Here is a 17,039-nt window from a genome sequence, read left to right as displayed (position 1 = left end):
CAGGGGCTTCCTGAAGCTATTTTAAGTTATTTATCTTCCTGCATAAGGAGCTTCCCTGTAGGATGCAATGTTTCAATATAGATAAAATTTCTTCTACAAAAAAGTCAGGATCATACTTGGCTATGTAGCAAGGAAACAGACATGGAAAAGTAACACACCTTATATTTCTGGCATTCTGGAAGAACACTAGTGTGAAGTAGTAGGGAGGAGACAGAAGTAAGATGATCGCCAGCACATTGAGAACAACATGAAATGTCTTTTATGCCACTTTAAGAACTGCACTGCCGGGGTTGGGGTTTAGCTCAGTGGTAGAGCACTTGCCTAGCAAGCGCAAGGCCCTGGGTTCGCTCCCCAGCTCCGAAAAAAAGAAAAAAAAAAAAAAACTGCACTGCCTTGGAGCTGTGCATGGTGGCACACTTAATCCCAGCGCTCTGGAGGCAGAGGCAGGTGGATCTCTGAGGCCAACCTGGTCTACAGAGTGAGTTTCAAAACAGCCAGAGCTACATAGATCTGTCTCCAGAAGAAGAGGAGGAAGAGGAGGGAGGAGGAGGGGGAGAGAATTGCACTGCTTGGTTATATACACTAGCAGGAGATGCTGAAGAGGCATAAGTGGAAGGATCATGACTTTGAGGCTATTCTGAGCTGTTCCATGGAACCAGTAAGATGACTCAGTGGGTAAAGGTACTTGCCACCAAACCTGATGTTCAACCCCTGGTTGAAGGGGAAAAGAAACTCCTGCAAGTTACCCACTGACCTCCACATGTGCCCAGCCATACCCATCTGACAACATGTTTTGTGTGTGTGTGTGTGTGTGTGTGTGTGTGTGTGTGTGTGTGTGTGTGTGTTTTTAGAAAAAGGATGGCATGGGGCTGGAGATGTAGCTCAGTTGGTAGAATTCTTGCCTAGCACACTCAAAGTCTTGGACTCAGTTCCCTGAGTTGCATAAACCAGGCCTGCGGCCCATGTTCTGTAATGCCTGCACTTGAGAGGCAGAAAAATCAAAAGTGTAAAGCAGGCCACATAAAAGTGAGACCAACCTGGGATGCATGAATCAGAACATTGACTGAATTCAGCCAGGTGGGTGGCACTCAAGCCTATGGCTCAAGGCTGAGGCAGAAGGATCAAGAGCTAAAGGCCAGCTTAGGTTACCCACTGGCTCAAGGCCAGCCTGAGCTACATGGTGAGACCCTTTCTCAGAGGCAGTGAAACTATACTGTTGGGCCGAGAATGTAGTTTACCCAGCAAACACAGCTCTGAGTTTGATCCCTAACACCAGGAAAAGAAATCCCAGCATTTGAAGAACAGTAAAGATAAAATTATTAGAAAAAAAGATTTTAACAAGCTAGAGTGGTGGTCCATGCCTCTTGGAAAAAAGACACAAGTAGATCTCTGTGTGCTAAAGGCAGTCCTGGTCTATAAATTAAATTTCAGGATAGCCAGGGCTAAATAGTGAGGTCCTGTTTTTGTTTATTTGAGGGTTTTAGGGGTTTTTTTATTAAAAAAAAAAAAAGGTAACAATTAACACCATGAACAGGCAATTTCAGTCCTCTGTGACAAAAGCTGGGGTACACAGCATAGGGTGCGTGTCCTGCGTCTCCCGTCTGTAAAGAGGAAGCGTGAGGAGAGGGATGGTAGCTTCTGCAGCCCACACCACTTCATCCGCAACAGTTGGTCGGCAACACCCGTACAACAACAATGTAGACTTTTTATTTTATGTGTATTTGCCCTCATATCACCAAATGTGTGCCCAGTGCTCAAGAAGGTTCAAAAAGAGCGTCAGATCTCCTGGAATTGGGGTGGCTAGAGCCACCATGCTTGTGCTGGGGAACAAACCCAGGTCCCCTACGGAATCAGCAAATGATCTTAACTGCTGAGTCATCTCTTCATCCTTTGAATCTTTCATTAAAGACAATATGTTTGACAAAGGAGCTAAAACCATCCAGTGGAAAAAAGATAGCATTTTCAACAAATGGTTCTGGTTCAATTGGAGGTCAGCATGTAGAAGAATCCAAATCGAACCCATTCTTATCGACCCATACAAAGCTTAACTCCAAATGGATCAAGGATCTCCACATAAAACCAGATATACCAGCTCCGAAAAAAAAAGAACAAAAAAAAAAAAAAAAAAAAAAAAAAAACCCAGATATACTCAAACTAATAGAAGAAAAAGTGGGGAAGAGCCTCGAACACATGAGCACTGGGGAAAATTTCCTGAGCAAAACACCAATGGTGGGGTTGGGGATTTAGCTCAGTGGTAGAGCGCTTGCCTAGGAAGTGCAAGGCCCTGGGTTCGGTCCCCAGCTCCGAAAAAAAAGAACCAAAAAAAAAAAAAAAAAAAAAAACAAAAACAAAACACCAATGGTTTATGCTCTAAGATCAAGAATCGACAAATGGGACCTCATAAAACTGCAAAGCTTCCGTAAGGTAAAGGACACTGTCAATAGGACAAATGTCAATCAACAGATTGGGAAAAGATCTTTACCAATCCTACATCCAACAGAGGGCTAATATCCAATATATACAAAGAACTCAAGAAGTTAGACTCCAGAGAGCCAAATAACCCTATTAAAAAATAGGATACAGGGGCTGGAGAGATGGCTCAGCAGTTAAGAGCACTGACTGCTCTTCCAGAGGTCCTGAGTTCAAATCCCAGCAACCACATGGTGGCTCACAACCATCTGTAATGGAATCCAATGCCCTCTTCTGGTGTGTCTGTAGGCAGCAACTGTGTACTCAAATATGTAAAATAAATGTTATTTTAAAAAAAAATGGGAACAGAGCTAAACAATTCTCAGCTGAGGAATACTGAATGGCTGAGAAGTACCTAAAGAAATGTTCAACATCCTTAGTCATCGGGAAATGCAAATCAAAACAACCCTGAGATTCTACCTTATACCAGTCAGAATGGGTAAGATCAAAAACTCAGGGTGACAACAGATGCTGGAGAGGATGTGGAGAAAGAGGAACACTCCTCCATTGTTGGTGGGATTGCAAGTTAGTACAACCACTCTGGAAATCAATCTGGAGTTCCTCAGAAAATTGGACATTGCACTACCTGAGGATCCAGCTATACCTCTCCTGGGCATACCCAAATGATGTTCCAACATGCAACAAAGACACGTGCTCCATTATGTTCATAGCAACCTTATTTATAATAGCCAGAAGCTGGAAAGAACCCAGATGCCCTTCAACAGAGGAATGGATACAGAAAATGTGGTACATCTACACAATGGAATATTACTCAGCGATCAAAAACAATGACTTCATGAAATTCATAGGCAAATGGATGGAACTAGAAAATATTATCCTGAGTGAGGTAACCCAATCCTCCCCCCACAAAACACACACACACACACACACACACACACACACACACACGGTATGCACTCATGGTATATTATTCCAAACGCTCAAATTACCCAAGATACTATCTACAGACCACATGAAGCTCAAGAAGGACAACTAAAGTGCAGATGCTTCAGTCTTTCTTAAAAGGTGGAACAAAGGGTTGGGGATTTGGCTCAGTGGTAGAGCGCTTACCTAGGAAGCGCAAGGTCCTGGGTTCGGTCCCCAGCCCCAGAAAAAAAAAGGGGGGGGGACAAAAATATTCATAGGAGTGGATATGGAGACAAAGTTTGGAGCAGAGACTGAGGAATGGCTATTCAAAGCCTGCCCCACCTGAGAATCCAGCATGTGCGTGCGCGCGCGCGCGCGCACACACACACACACACACACACACACACACACACACACACACACACACACACACAGCCAACAAAACTAGACACTGCTTAGATAAAGCCAAGAAGTGCATGCTGACAGGAGCCTGATATAGCTGTCTCCTGAGAGGCTCTGCCAGAGCATGACAAATACAGAGGTGAATGCTAGCAGCAAACCACTGAACTGAGAACAGGGTCCCAATTGGAGAAGTTAGAGAAAGGATTGAAGGAGCTGAAGGGGCTTGCAACCCCATAAGAACAATACCAATGAACCAGAGCTCCCAGGGACTAAATCACTACCCAAAGAGTACACATGGACTGACCCATGGCTCCAGCTGCATATGTAGCAGGGGATGGCCTTGTTGGGCACCAATGGAGAAGCCCTTGGTCCTGCCAAGGCTGAACCCCCCAGTGTAGGGGGATGTCAGGGTGGGGAGGCAGAAAGGGAGGGTGGGTGGGGAGGGGGAACACCCTTATAGAAGAAGGGGAGGAGGATGGAATAGGGGGCTTATGGACAGGAAACTGGGAAAGGGAATAACATTTGAAATGTAAATTTAAAAATATCCAATTAAAAAAAAACACTAATATGAAGTCAGACATGGTGCTGCATACATGTAATCCCAGCAGCTAGGAGGCAGAGGCCAGCTAGGAAATGAGACCACTAGGAAAGCCAAGGTTGGGTTATAGCTCAGTAAGAGAGCGCCTGCCTTATATGAGCCAGGCCCTAGGTTTGATCACTAGTGCTCTTGAAAGAGACAGGAGGAAGTGGGAGGGGGTGTGTGTGAAACTATCCATGCTGGGTATCCTCTACTTTGTGATATCTCTATTGTTTTCTTTGGGTAACAGACTGCTCTCACTTGATCATCCCTTAAATACCTGTCTGTCTTCTGTGTATTCCTCACTCAATACATTTGTTTCTTCTTCTTCTTCTTCTTCTTCTTCTTCTTCTTCTTCTTCTTCTTCTTCTTCTTCTTCTTCTTCTTCTTCTTCTTCTTCTTCTTCTTCTTCTTCTTCTTCCTCCTCCTCCTCCTCCTCCTCCTCCTCCTCTTCCTCCTCCTCTTCCTCCTCTTCCTCCTCCTCTTCCTCCTCTTCCTCCTCCTCTTCTTCCTTCTTGTCTTGTTATTGTTTGGGCTTTGTTTTCTTTTGCAGATTTTGTTGTTGTTGTTGTTGTTATTGTTATAGTCTCACTATGTAGCCTGGGCTGGCATGGAGCTCACTGTGGTAGACAGGCTGACCTGGGACCCAGAGCGATCTACCTCCTTCTGCCTCCCGGGTGCTGGGATTAAAGTTGTCTGCCACCACTGCCCAGCTAAGTGTTTATATTTTTAAAGCACTTATACTAGCCATCTCAATTAGCCCCCCACTTTCTCTAAGGCACATTACATATAGGATTTACCCACCTTACAGGTCTAGTGCTGAGCAGGAGGAACAATGGGGACTGGCTAGGACCTGTGGGTAGTAAATGATGGAGCTCAAATGGGTCCTTGCAACAGTGCTGTCATAGACAGTGTCCCGGCTTTTCTCAGGATCCCCATTTAGACAGCCCTGTCTAAATGCACTGATGCGCGTTGATACAGATCATTCTGAACTGCTTTCTTACATCTTCAATTCTGTTTGGTTCTACTCTCAAACTATACTAAGGTTTATTTTCTCTTAGATAGTGATCTTCCTAATCCTAAATGCTAAAGAGCTTGGCGGGACTTCTTCCCTAATTAGCTTGCTTTTTACTTCTCCCAGGTCCTGATCACTCTTGTCATGAGTATCAACACAGTCTACTAGGGATACACTTTAGCAGTGCGCTTCCCTGCACCTGCTCCCCCCACAGAAGGCTCCCACATGCAGAACATTCCATGCATGGGCTCCTCACCATCCATCTATAACCTTGTCTTAATCCCATTTTGGCTACCAAATATTGTTTAGCCACACAGTTTCTAATCAGTTCTCATAAAAACCAACTTTTAAATATCAGGTCTATTACTCCCCTGGTTGCCTCAATCACCAGGTCACACTCTCTTTTATTTCATGGCCATTTTGCCTCCTGGTTCACTGTCACTCTATGACACAGTGGTCCTCAACCTTCTAACACTGCGACCCTTTATATAAACAGTTCCTCATGTGGTAACCCACAACCGTAAAATTATTTTGTGGCCTTCCTCGAACTTTGCTTCTGGTATGAATTATAATGTAAATGTGATTGTGATATAGGACATCTGATATGTGACCCTCTAGGGTCAAAATCCATAGGTTGAGAACCACTGCTACAACACTACTCTGCAATTTCAGCATGCATGTTGGTCATTGATTGCCAAAATTGCAGCATCCTGCCACTAAGGATCTCTTTAAAAATTATTTATTTTGTACGTGTGTGGAACACTTGTAGTGATCAGAGCACAGCATGTGGGAGTTGATTCTTTTGTAAGATATATGGGTTCCAGGGATCAAACTCAGGTCTTCAGGCTTCAAGGCAAGCACCCTTCCTGATAAGCCATCTCTCCAGCTCCCACCAAGGGTCTAAGAAATGTAAGTTCCCAGGCCCTATCTCAGTTCTCCAAGCTCCCAACAACCAGCTCCCACCTTTCTTTAGTACTTTTCCCTGTGTCCTTATGAAACCAGCATCTCTTTCTAACTGCCTACCAGCCCATCCCCCAAATGCATACCTACATTTATTTGAACACAGTTTGACCATGAGCAAATTGATCCTCATAACCGTGACTTTTCCCCCGCTCTCCAAACTTATTAACAGTCTATGGTTATCATTCTCTCAAGCACGCCTTCAACTTCCTTGCCTCTCACCATGGAAATTGCCAAAACCACATCCTTGGCTTAATCTAAGTACTCTGTGTCTCACCCATGAAGCTAAGTTACGCTGGAGAAAACAACTGAGAGGACCAGTTTCATTTTATACTCATAATCAGAACCTTGAGACGGCACTTCATAAGACGTGCCAATCATATTGTAGTTCTTTTCCTCAGGCCATGATTATTTCCATCAACAGATGATCTTGCTTCCCACTTGACTAAGAAAATGTAAGCAGTTGGAGCGCTTCCACTTCGGAGACATCATCTGCACACCTACCCTGTTTGCACCCATATAAATATAGATGCAGGAGTGACTCAGCTGGCACCAGCTCGGGAGCAGTCTCAGCCTGCAGGCCGTCAGGAAGTGAGTCCCCCAGGCCTGCATCTCCCTCGGTGGCAGTCTGCCACCAAAGCCTGCTGTTTATCAGCCCGGGACCAAGCACAGCAAGTGGCACACTTTGCCTGAACTAGGTGCTGCAGATTGCGAGCTCCAAGCACACAGAACTCACTCGTACAACCTCTGATGGGGAGAGTCAGCTTATCTATTCAGGATCCGTGTTTTATAAAAGCTTCTCTTGTTGCCTCTGGTCCTAGCCTCTTCTACTCGGCACATCTCTGTTTCCCTTTTTTTCAGCTCATCACCTCTTTTGAGCCGTCTCTTCAAATTTTTCCAAATTGCCCTCCCTCCTTTTTACGGATGCCTGTATAGCCCACATCACTGTACTCTATTGCTACATTTACCCTTATTTCCCTCACTCCGTCCACTGCAACTGCTTAAGGAAGATAGGGTATCTAAGTCACCTTTGCAATCCTAGCCTATCACGTTATCTGGCTTATATAGTAGAGTTTCAAAATAGGAAAAAAGCAGACTCTATTTGCTGCATTTGGTCCCGGGCTGATAAACAGCAGGCTTTGGTGGCAGACTGCCACCGAGGGAGATGCTGGCCTGGGGGACTCACTTCCTGAAGGCCTGCAGGCTGAGACTGCTCCCGAGCTGGTGCCAGCTGACTCACTCCTGCATCTCAACCTCCTGCCTCAAACAGATTTGAATCCTGATTCATTGTGTTGCTTGCTGGCTGTTGGAGCAGAGATGCTTGTGCCTGAGGCCAGGAAGGAAGAGACAGGAGGTGGGCAGCTGAAGCGCCTTTAAGGGGGGGAGGGGGGCGCTTACGCAATAGACGCCTGAAAATCCTTGGAATGCTTCAGAAATGTACCATCTGAACTCTCTCTCTGCCAAGCCCGCATTTCGGGGTACATCCTCTGTGCAGCTGAAAGAACATCATAAACAGCATGGTTTTCCTTACAGGGGTTTCAACATGCAACCCATAGATGGGCTTTGATACGAATTATACCCTGGGCTTCTCGCATGAAGCAAAAAAAAAAAAAAAAAGGTTATCTTCAGAAACTCCAATTCCGGTGTTGTCAAATCCAAAAGCAATTAAAATACTGTTGTGTGGTTTGGAATTATAGCTTGCATTTTTAAAAAGCTACCATTTCCCCTAAGGACAGCCTGCATTTTTACCCCAATGTCACCTCACCCTGGGTCTCAAGAGGGTAGGGAACGCAAGAGAACAAGTCATTTAAGCCAAGCCTGACAGCAGGATCTATAATGGCAGGACCCTGAAAGCAGGGACAGGATTGCTATAAGTTCAGCTCCGGCCAATCATACAGTGCATTCTAGGCCATCAGAGCTGCATAGTGAGATCCTGTCTCAGGCAAAAATAAAGACGAGTTCTAAAACACCACCAATTAGAACACCATGGAAGAGTGGCCACCACGTCCAGGGACACTTGGAGTCATGGAGAGAAAAATGAAAGCACCAATGACCAAGCAGACAGGAGAGTGGGGCTCCCTCACTGCCTTACCCTCAACCTCATTATAGCTTTGTCCTCTTAGTGGACATTGGTTTGTTATATGATACCTCCTCTCTCTCTCTCTCTCTCTCTCTCTCTCTCTCTCTCTCTCTCTCTCTCTCTCCAAGTTTTGTGGGTTTTTTTTGTTTTGTTTTGTTTTGTTTTTTAAGGCAGATTCTCGATTTGTAACTCTGGTAACTCACTAAATAGAACTCACAGAGATCCTCCTGCCTCTGTCTATGTGCAGCACCACACACAGCAGCAAACTGATTTTCAGTTCTGGGATCCAAATTTCACTCCCACTGCACCAGAGGTAAATGCTGAAGCCAAATGGACCTGGATTTGGAGCCCCTGAACCTGTTTGCTTAACCATAATCATCCGGCCCAACTGCCCCACAGCCACCCTTCCCAGGAGGAAGTGCCCGGAAGAACTGAGTAGTAAATCTCTCAAAAGTTCTTGTGGGTCAAACAAAAGGACACAAATCCCACTTAAAACATGTTAAACTCCCACATTAAGATAAGGGAGTCACATGTCTTGCTTGACTGACATCTCCTGCTACCTTCTCTCCTCTTCAGGAGGTGGTGGTTACTACACTGGGAAGGGCTGGAGTGGGGAAAGGGATGTCTTTCTCCCTTTTACATCTCAACTCCAGCCCACAGACAGGATAATTTATTTCAGTTGAGCTAGAGCAAGTGATGGCATACAAGGTGTGCCCTGTGTCAGAGCCCTGGGTAGCACAGTTTTCCCTGGGTCCTAAACAACTGGAAGGGCTCTGTGTTGGTAGAGAGGGCTCTAACCAGAGAAAGGAGTAAGGGAAAGCGGAAAACCTGACCCTCAATAGTTGAGAAGTTCAAACAACTCACAATGGTGTAACGACCTCCTCTCTGCTCACATTTCAAAATCAATTCTCCTTTGTTCATTTGCTTGTCTGTTTGCTGTGAGGGTCTCACTGTGCAGCCCTGGCTGGCCTAGAACTTGCTATGTAGACCAGGCTGGCCTTGAAATCACAAAGATTTGTCTGCTTCCGAGTGCTGGGATTAAAAGCGTGTATAACATCACGCCTGACTCTGTTGTTGGTTTTTAACTTTTTAAAGAAAGATTTATTATATGTAAGTACAGTGTAGCTGTCTTCAGACACACCAGAAGAGGGCATCGGATCTCATTACAGATGGTTGTGAGCCACCATGTGGTTGCTGGGATTTGAACTCAGGACCTCTGGAAGATCAGTCAGTGCTCTTAATTGCTAAGCCATCTCTCCAGCCCAGTTTTTAACTTTTATTTACTTATTTATTTGCTTTTCTTTTTCCAGATAGGGTTTTTCTGTGTAGCCCTGGCTATCCTGGAACTTGCTCAGTAGACTAGGCTGACCTCGAACTTACAGGGACCCACCTGCTTCTGCCTCTCAGTGCTGGGATCAAAGAAAGGCGTGCACCACCACTGCCTAGCCTAATTTTTAGCTTTAATTTTTTTTACATATAGTTATTTAATTAGTTACCACATATGTATGGATGTGTTTGAGTGTGAGGGAGATGTATGTGGTTTATGCACACATGTGTGGGTATGGGCACCTATGAACATTTGGAAGGCCCAGAAGAAGACATTGGAGTCCAGCCCCTCAGTCCCTGGCCCCTCAGATAGGCTCTCATCGTACTTGGAGCAGTTTGGCAGCTCACAGTTCTAGCAATCCTCCTGTCTCTGACTCTTTCCCTATACTCTATTCTCCCAGATTGAGGTTACGGGTCCATGAGACCATGTCCAGCTTTGTATGGGTTCTGGCTGCTTTAACTCAGGTCTTTACACTGGCATAGCTACCCACAGCCTGTCAATTTAAAGAAACAAAAAGCATTTGTCTCAGTTTTTTTTTTTTTTTGAGACAGGGTTTCACTCTGTATCTCAAGCTACAGCTTTCTCTGTAGATCAAGCTGGCCCCCGAAAGTGATTCTCCTGCCCTGCGTCACAGGTTTGAGTGTACAAGAACATGCCACCACACACACTCAACTTTCTGATGTCTTAGTGAGGGTTTCTATTGCTTCAACAAAACACCACGGCCAAAAGCAAGTTGGGGAGGAAAGGGTTTATTCCGCTTACATTCCCAGATCATAGTCCGTCACTGGAGGAAGTCAGGACAGGAACTGAAACAGGGCAGGAACCTGGAGGCAGGAGCTGATACAGAAGCCATGGATGGATGCTGCTTACTGGCTTCCTCAACATGGCTTGCTCAACCAGCTTTCTTATTGAACTCAGGACCACCAGCCCAAGGATGGCTCCACTTACAATGGGCTGGGCCCTCTCATCGGTCTCTAAGAAAATGCCTTGCAGCTAGGTCCTATGGAAGTATTTTCTTTATTGAGGTTCCCTCCAATTGGATAACTCCAGCTTCTGTCAAGCTGACATAAGACACACATAAGCCAGTGCATCGTTGTATAGAGATGGGGTTCTCAATGTGTAGCCCATGATGGCCCCATAGCCCTCAGACTCCTCCGAGATTATAGAAGCAAGCCATCATACCTGGTAAAGTCTTAAAGATAGGGAGATAGCTCAGTCAGTGAGGTGATGAGTCGAAGCCTAGAGTACTCAAAAGCTAAGGTGGTGGCACACACCTTTGATCTCAGTACTGGAGAGACTGAGGCAGGCAGTTCTCTGTGATTCCAGGCTAACCTCATCTACATAGAGTTTCAGGCCAGCTAGGGCTACATAGACCTTGTCTCATAAGACAAACAAACAAATAACAATAGCAATAAAAACCATGATGATTTATAATCCCAGCACTGGAAAGACAGCCTAGCCTACTTGGTGAGGACAAGACCAGTGAGAGAGAGTTTGTCCCAAACTTGGGCAGCTATGTCTTCTGATTTTGTTTATGTTTTGTACTGTCATCTCCCCAAAGACAAGTAGTGGGTATGCTTTATTCAAGTGTCTACCCCTGAATTTGTAAATTAAATTATTTTGAGCTGACACATAAAAATGATAGGTATTTATGGAGTGCCATGTAATAGTTATTACGTGCATACACTGTGCACAGGTGCCATGTGATGGTTACATACGTGCATACACTGTGCAGAGGTGCCACGTGATGGTTACATATGTGCATACAGTGTGCAGAGGTGCCACGTGATGGTTACATACGTGCATACACTGTGCAGAGGTGCCACGTGATGGTTACATATGTGCATACAGTGTGCAGAGGTGCCACGTGATGGTTACATACGTGCATACACTGTGCAGAGGTGCCATGAGATAGTTACATACGTGCATACACTGTGCAGAGGTGCCATGAGATAGTTACATACGTGCATACACTGTGCAGAGGTGCCACGTGATGGTTACATATGTGCATACACTGTGCAGAGGTGCCTTGTGATGGTTACATATGTGCATACACTGTGCAGAGGTGCCTTGTGATGGTTACATACATGCACTGCATACACTATGCAGAGGTAGTAACTTTTTTATATGTTTAGGTATGTAGCCTGCAGGCATGTCTATGCATCACATGCGTGCTTGGTACCAGCAGAGGCCAGCAGAGGGTCATGGATCTCCTGGAACTAACGTTATGGATGGTTGTATGTGGGTGCAGCAGATCAAACTCCAGTTCTCTGGAAAACAACGGCTCTTAACCATTGAGCCAACTTTCCATCCTGGCAAAAGTTTCTCTGTGTACCAGTCCTGGCTGTCCTGGAATTCACTCTGTAGCCCACACTGTCCTTGAACTCACAGAGATCTACTTGTCTCCGCTCCTGAGTACTAGGATTCAAGGCATGTGCCACCACACCCGGCTGAATGTTTTTAAAGTATGCATTATGGTATATATTCCAAAACATGTCAAGGGGCTGGGAATGTACCCCTCTGAGCATGCGGGGACAGTAGTGTTGGCCCTTGGTACTATTTTTAGTTAAGCAATGAAGCCATGCCAAAATACCTTTACTCAACTAATCGAGAAGGATGACTTTTGGGAAATCTTTCAGGCCAGTTATAATTGCTGGAAAGAAAACAACCAAATCTTCCTTCAGTGGTCTTTTTAAATGACAGATCTCTAGTAACTCAGTACTGACACTATTCCTTATGGACTCCATCTTAGAACTCTAGAACCAGCAGCTTCTAATGCCTCTAAGAATGTCTGTCAATCAACACGTTGTCCACCTAGCTAAGGGGCAGCTTCCTGGAATTAAGACGGCAGAACCTAGGTTATTATTAACTCAGACTTCCTTCTCCTCTTGTACCTTGGCCATGACCTTAATCCTCACCTAGATTTTCCATCCCATCTACGGATAAAAATTGGTTCTGAATTAGATCAACTGAACTGTGGTTCTGGTAGCCTTAGAAAATCGACTGGGTGGCTGCAGGGAATCTTAGACCATACATTCAGACTTATCCATGACTTACATAAACACAGACATCTCGTTTAGGGACAATACTGGAGGGTGGCTCCCGACTGCCTAGATCCCCAGCTCCAGGGGGATCTGACGGCTCTGTCTTATGTGGCCACCCACTCTCATATTCACACACAGACACATCCACAATTAAATACATATTTAAAAATACAAGTTGTGACTGAGGAGCTCATGTAGGGTAGGGCATTAGATAAGGCAGTGGGCCACACTGACTGTCATTTAAATCTGACTTTAAACCTATCCAGCTGGAAACTGCTCAGTTTCAAAGCCATTCACATTTTTTTCCTCCCTGTTCATGTTTTGTCCCTTCCCCCATTTTAAATTCATATTAAAAACAAAGCAAACATTACTTGGTAAGGATAAGTGAACTTTTTTCAAGGTAATTTCTTGCAAACAGAATGTTTTCAGTTCCTGGAACCACAGCAGTGATAATACAAAGGAAGAATGAGCAGGGAAGATAAAAATGTGCGTTGCTGGGGTTGGGGATTTAGCTCAGTGGTAGAGCGCTTGCCTAGAAAGCGCAAGGTCCTGGGTTCGATCCCCAGCTCCGAAAAAAAGAAAAAGAAAAAAAATGTGCATTGCTTTGGAATGGAGCAATTTCCAGGTGAGAAGATTTAAAGTCGGATTTAAATAACGATCAGGGTCTGGAGAGATGGCTCAACAGTTAAGAGCACTGACTGCTCCTCCAGAGGTCCCGAGTTCAAATCCCTGCAACCACATGGTGACTCACAACCATCTGTAATGGGGTCTGATGCCTTCTGGTGTGTCTGAAGACAGCTACAGTGTACTCACATAAATAAAATAAATATTTAAAAATAAATAACGGTCAGTGAGCTCCCTGCTACCTACTGAAAGCACTCAAAGCCCTATCCTGTGACATCTCCTCAGTCCCCACAATTAAATAAGTATTTTTAAAGTACTTATTTAATTGTGTGTGGGGGTGTGTGTGTGTATGTGTGTGTATTCAAGTGTGGGCACATGTGGTCACAGAGGTCAGAGGTCATTACCAAATTAAAGAATAGAATGAAGAGTTGTATTTTTTTGTTTGTTTTTGTTTTTTGTTTTTTGTTTTTTTTTCCGGAGCTAAGGACAGAACCCAGGGCCTTGTGCTTGCTAGGCAAGCGCTCTACCACTGAGCTAAATCCCCAACCCTGAAGAATTGTATTTGGTTATTTATTTTTATTGTATGTGTGTGGACATTTTGCTTACATGTATGTCTGTGTACCATGTGTGTGCCCAGTGCCTTCTAAGGTTTGGATTCCCTGGAACTGGAGTTACAGACAGTTGTGAGCTGCCATGTGGGTGCTAGGAATCAAACCCAAGTTCAGGAAGAGCAGTCAGTGCTCTCAGTCTCCAGGCCATTTCTCCAGCCCCTGTTTATTTAGTTACTGAGCAGGGTTTTGTGTAACTCAGCCTGACCTAGAACTTACTATGTAGTCAAGCCTGGCCTTAGCCTCCCTACCCTGCTTCCACTTCTAAGTGCCAGGATTGCAGGAGAGCACCATCCTGCCCTCCTGCCTGGCCAGAAAGAAGAAAAGAAACAGCTCACCCACTGCTGGACAAAGAGAAACTTTTCAGCACAGTGTCCCCAGTTTCCTCCCCCAACCTGGAGTCGATTGGCGCCTGCCACACCCTCCCTCCAGCCCCTCCTCCTTTCTTCTTCACTTAGGAAATAGATTCCAAAACCATCCTTCTACATTTCCACTTAAGTCTCTGCATTGTCTGGCCATGCATTCTCTCTTTCTAGTATCCACCATTTCTCTTGTCCACTTACTTAATGATCAGCAGAATTATATATGCCTGCTATATATTTATATATTAGGATAATTGCTTGAGATTCTGGAGAGAGAGAGAGAGAGAGAGAGAGAGAGAGAGAGAGAGAGAGAGAGAGAGAGAGAGAGAGAGACAGAGAGAGAGACAGAGAGACAGAGAGACAGAGACAGAGAGACAGAGACAGAGACAGACGGAGAGAGAAAAGGAGAGAGACAGAGAGAGACAGAGAGAGAGAGAGAGAGAGAGAGAGAGAGAGAGAGAGAGAGAGAGAGAGAGACATGTGTGGCAGGTGTGTGCAGTGTGAACACAAAGGCCAGAGAACACTAGCTGTCTTGCTTTCTCATTGAGTCTGGAGCTAGCCTAGCAGCCAGCAAGCCCTAGTGGTGCAGGTGTTTCAGCCCCGCACTGGGGCTGGGTTTTCAGGCCTACGTGTAGCCACGCCCAGCTTTAATACAGACGCTGGGGATTCTAACGCAGACCCTCATGCTTGCTCAGCAAGTGCTCCTAGCCCCTGAGCCATCTCCACAGCCTCTTCTTGAGGATTTTTAAACTGTATTTATTGTTGTTGTTGGGAATGGGGTGCACATACACCTTGACGTGGGTGGGGCAGAGAACAGCTTTCAGACGTCGATTCTCTAACTTTACCGTGTGTTCTGGGGCTGAGACTCCGTAGTTTACTTAGTGCTGCATGGCAAACGCCTTTCCTACTGAGACATCTTGCCAGCCTTCATTCTGAAGTTTTACAAGACCTACCACCTAGCATGGCATGAGGTGCGTGCCTGTAATCTTAGTACTCGGGGCTAAGGCAGGAGGATTGCTATGAGTTTAAGGTCAGTCTGGGCTACAGAATGCATTCTAAGCCAACCAGGGAAACCTACAGTGTGAGATTCAGTGTCAATGAACCAAAATAAATTTAGCTCAGTGGTAGAGCGCTTGCCTAGGAAGCGCAAGGCCCTGGGTTCGGTCCCCAGCTCCGGAAAAAAAGAACCAAAAAAAAAAAAAAATTAAAAAATAAAGGAAAAGCATGCTCCCTGGCTGGTTGCCAGACTGTTTTCCCTCCGCCAGCGACTGAACCTAGGGCCTCACGCTCTCCTGTCAAGTGCTCTGCTACTGAGCTATGTCTCCCAGTGATAGCTCAACAATGTCTAACACTGTACTCTGTGCAGCCCTGAGTCCAGGCTTCTATTCCGATGGGGTGGAGGCACAGCAATGGTTAGATGTCGCAAAGCAGGCACGAATGTCTTGACTGTACATGTGTTAGTAAACTCAAGGGCTTCTTCTGTCTCGGTCAAGGGAAGGCTAACTTCTTTCTTTTCGCACGACACAGCTCCATGTTTCCTATCTCTACAGGGCTTACAGTCCAGTGGAAGAGCTAGCAAAATAAGCAAGTGCGAGCCAGGCTGAGGGGATCGCCAGGAGACGTCTGCGTTGCATGTGAGGGGTGAGCACCCGTGAGAGGCTGAGGAAGGCTGGGGTGTAAACCATGAGCTAAAAGTCAGTCAAGGGGATGAGAAGGGGAAACGAACACATTAGGCAGCAGGGGCGGGCACCGAAGCAGGTTCCAATGGGAGAATCTGACCAGCAAGGCAGGGAGGGCCACAGGGATGGCTGTGTCCTGGAGACAAAGGGCAAAGGAAACTTACATTAAACGATGAAGCATCTTGAAGATGCTAAGGATAGTAAAGTGGGTTTTTTTTAAATTAATTTTTAATTTATATGAGTACAGTGTAGCTGTTTTGAGATGCACCAGAAGAGGGCATCAGATCCCATTACAGATGGTTGTGAGCCACCACGTGGTTGCTGGGAATTGAACTCAGGACCTCTGGAAGAGCAGTCAGTGCTCTTAACCACAGAGCCATCTCTCCAGCCCCCGATAGTAAAGAAGCGCAGTCAGATTTCCCCATCTTGGGAAGCTCAATGTCAGAGCACAATACTGAGGAACACGGTGGAGGATGATGGATGGTAGAACATGGCTGGGTGCTTAGGAGAAGGAATACCAGAGACAAACCAGAGCAAAGAGGCATTCAGTTTAGGGACATACTAGAGAAGGTGCTCCACAAAGTATTGGGTAGGTGTGTCTGAAACCCAGAATGGTGTTTAGTGCTGGTATGTCATTTGGGGGAGTGGGTGGGACTGCTTAGGAAGAAATCCCAAGCCAAGTGAGTACAGGGTTTGTTCATTGCTCTATCCCCAGCACCTAAAGCCTTCCTGGCAGCAGGAAGCATCTGGGATTAGAGTAAGTGAACAAGACAATGAAGACAGAGGCAGTCTAAGAACATGGCTGAACAATCACCACTCGGAGGCGCAAGGAGGCTAGTGCAAGGATTTCAGATGGCCAGGGAAGTGACAGCTGAGTCTGATCCCCATATGGTAGGAGGATCAATTCCCACAAGTTGTCCTCTGACCAATACGTGCAGGCAAACACACACCAACCACAATAAAAATGTCATTAAAAATAAAGAAAAGAAAACCACTACTGTTTGAGCTGGCCATGGTAGGTTACA

At 45.5% G+C, this 17,039-nt stretch overlaps 1 non-coding gene across 1 annotated transcript; it reads right to left on the bottom strand.

The window, feature by feature from the left end:
• Positions 1 to 15,736: 15,736 nt before the first annotated feature.
• On the bottom strand, positions 15,737 to 15,860 carry LOC120094525 (U6atac minor spliceosomal RNA). Its single transcript, XR_015628350.1, has one exon. It is a non-coding gene; the product is annotated as a U6atac minor spliceosomal RNA (small nuclear RNA).
• Between the last annotated feature and the right edge of the window lie 1,179 nt (positions 15,861 to 17,039).

This window comes from Rattus norvegicus, chromosome 8, assembly GCF_021556685.1.
Source record: "Rattus norvegicus strain SHRSP/BbbUtx chromosome 8, alternate assembly SHRSP_T2T, whole genome shotgun sequence".
NCBI lineage: Eukaryota > Metazoa > Chordata > Mammalia > Rodentia > Muridae > Rattus > Rattus norvegicus.
Note: the sequence above shows the minus strand (reverse complement) of the source record. Positions and strands in the feature narration are given on the sequence as shown.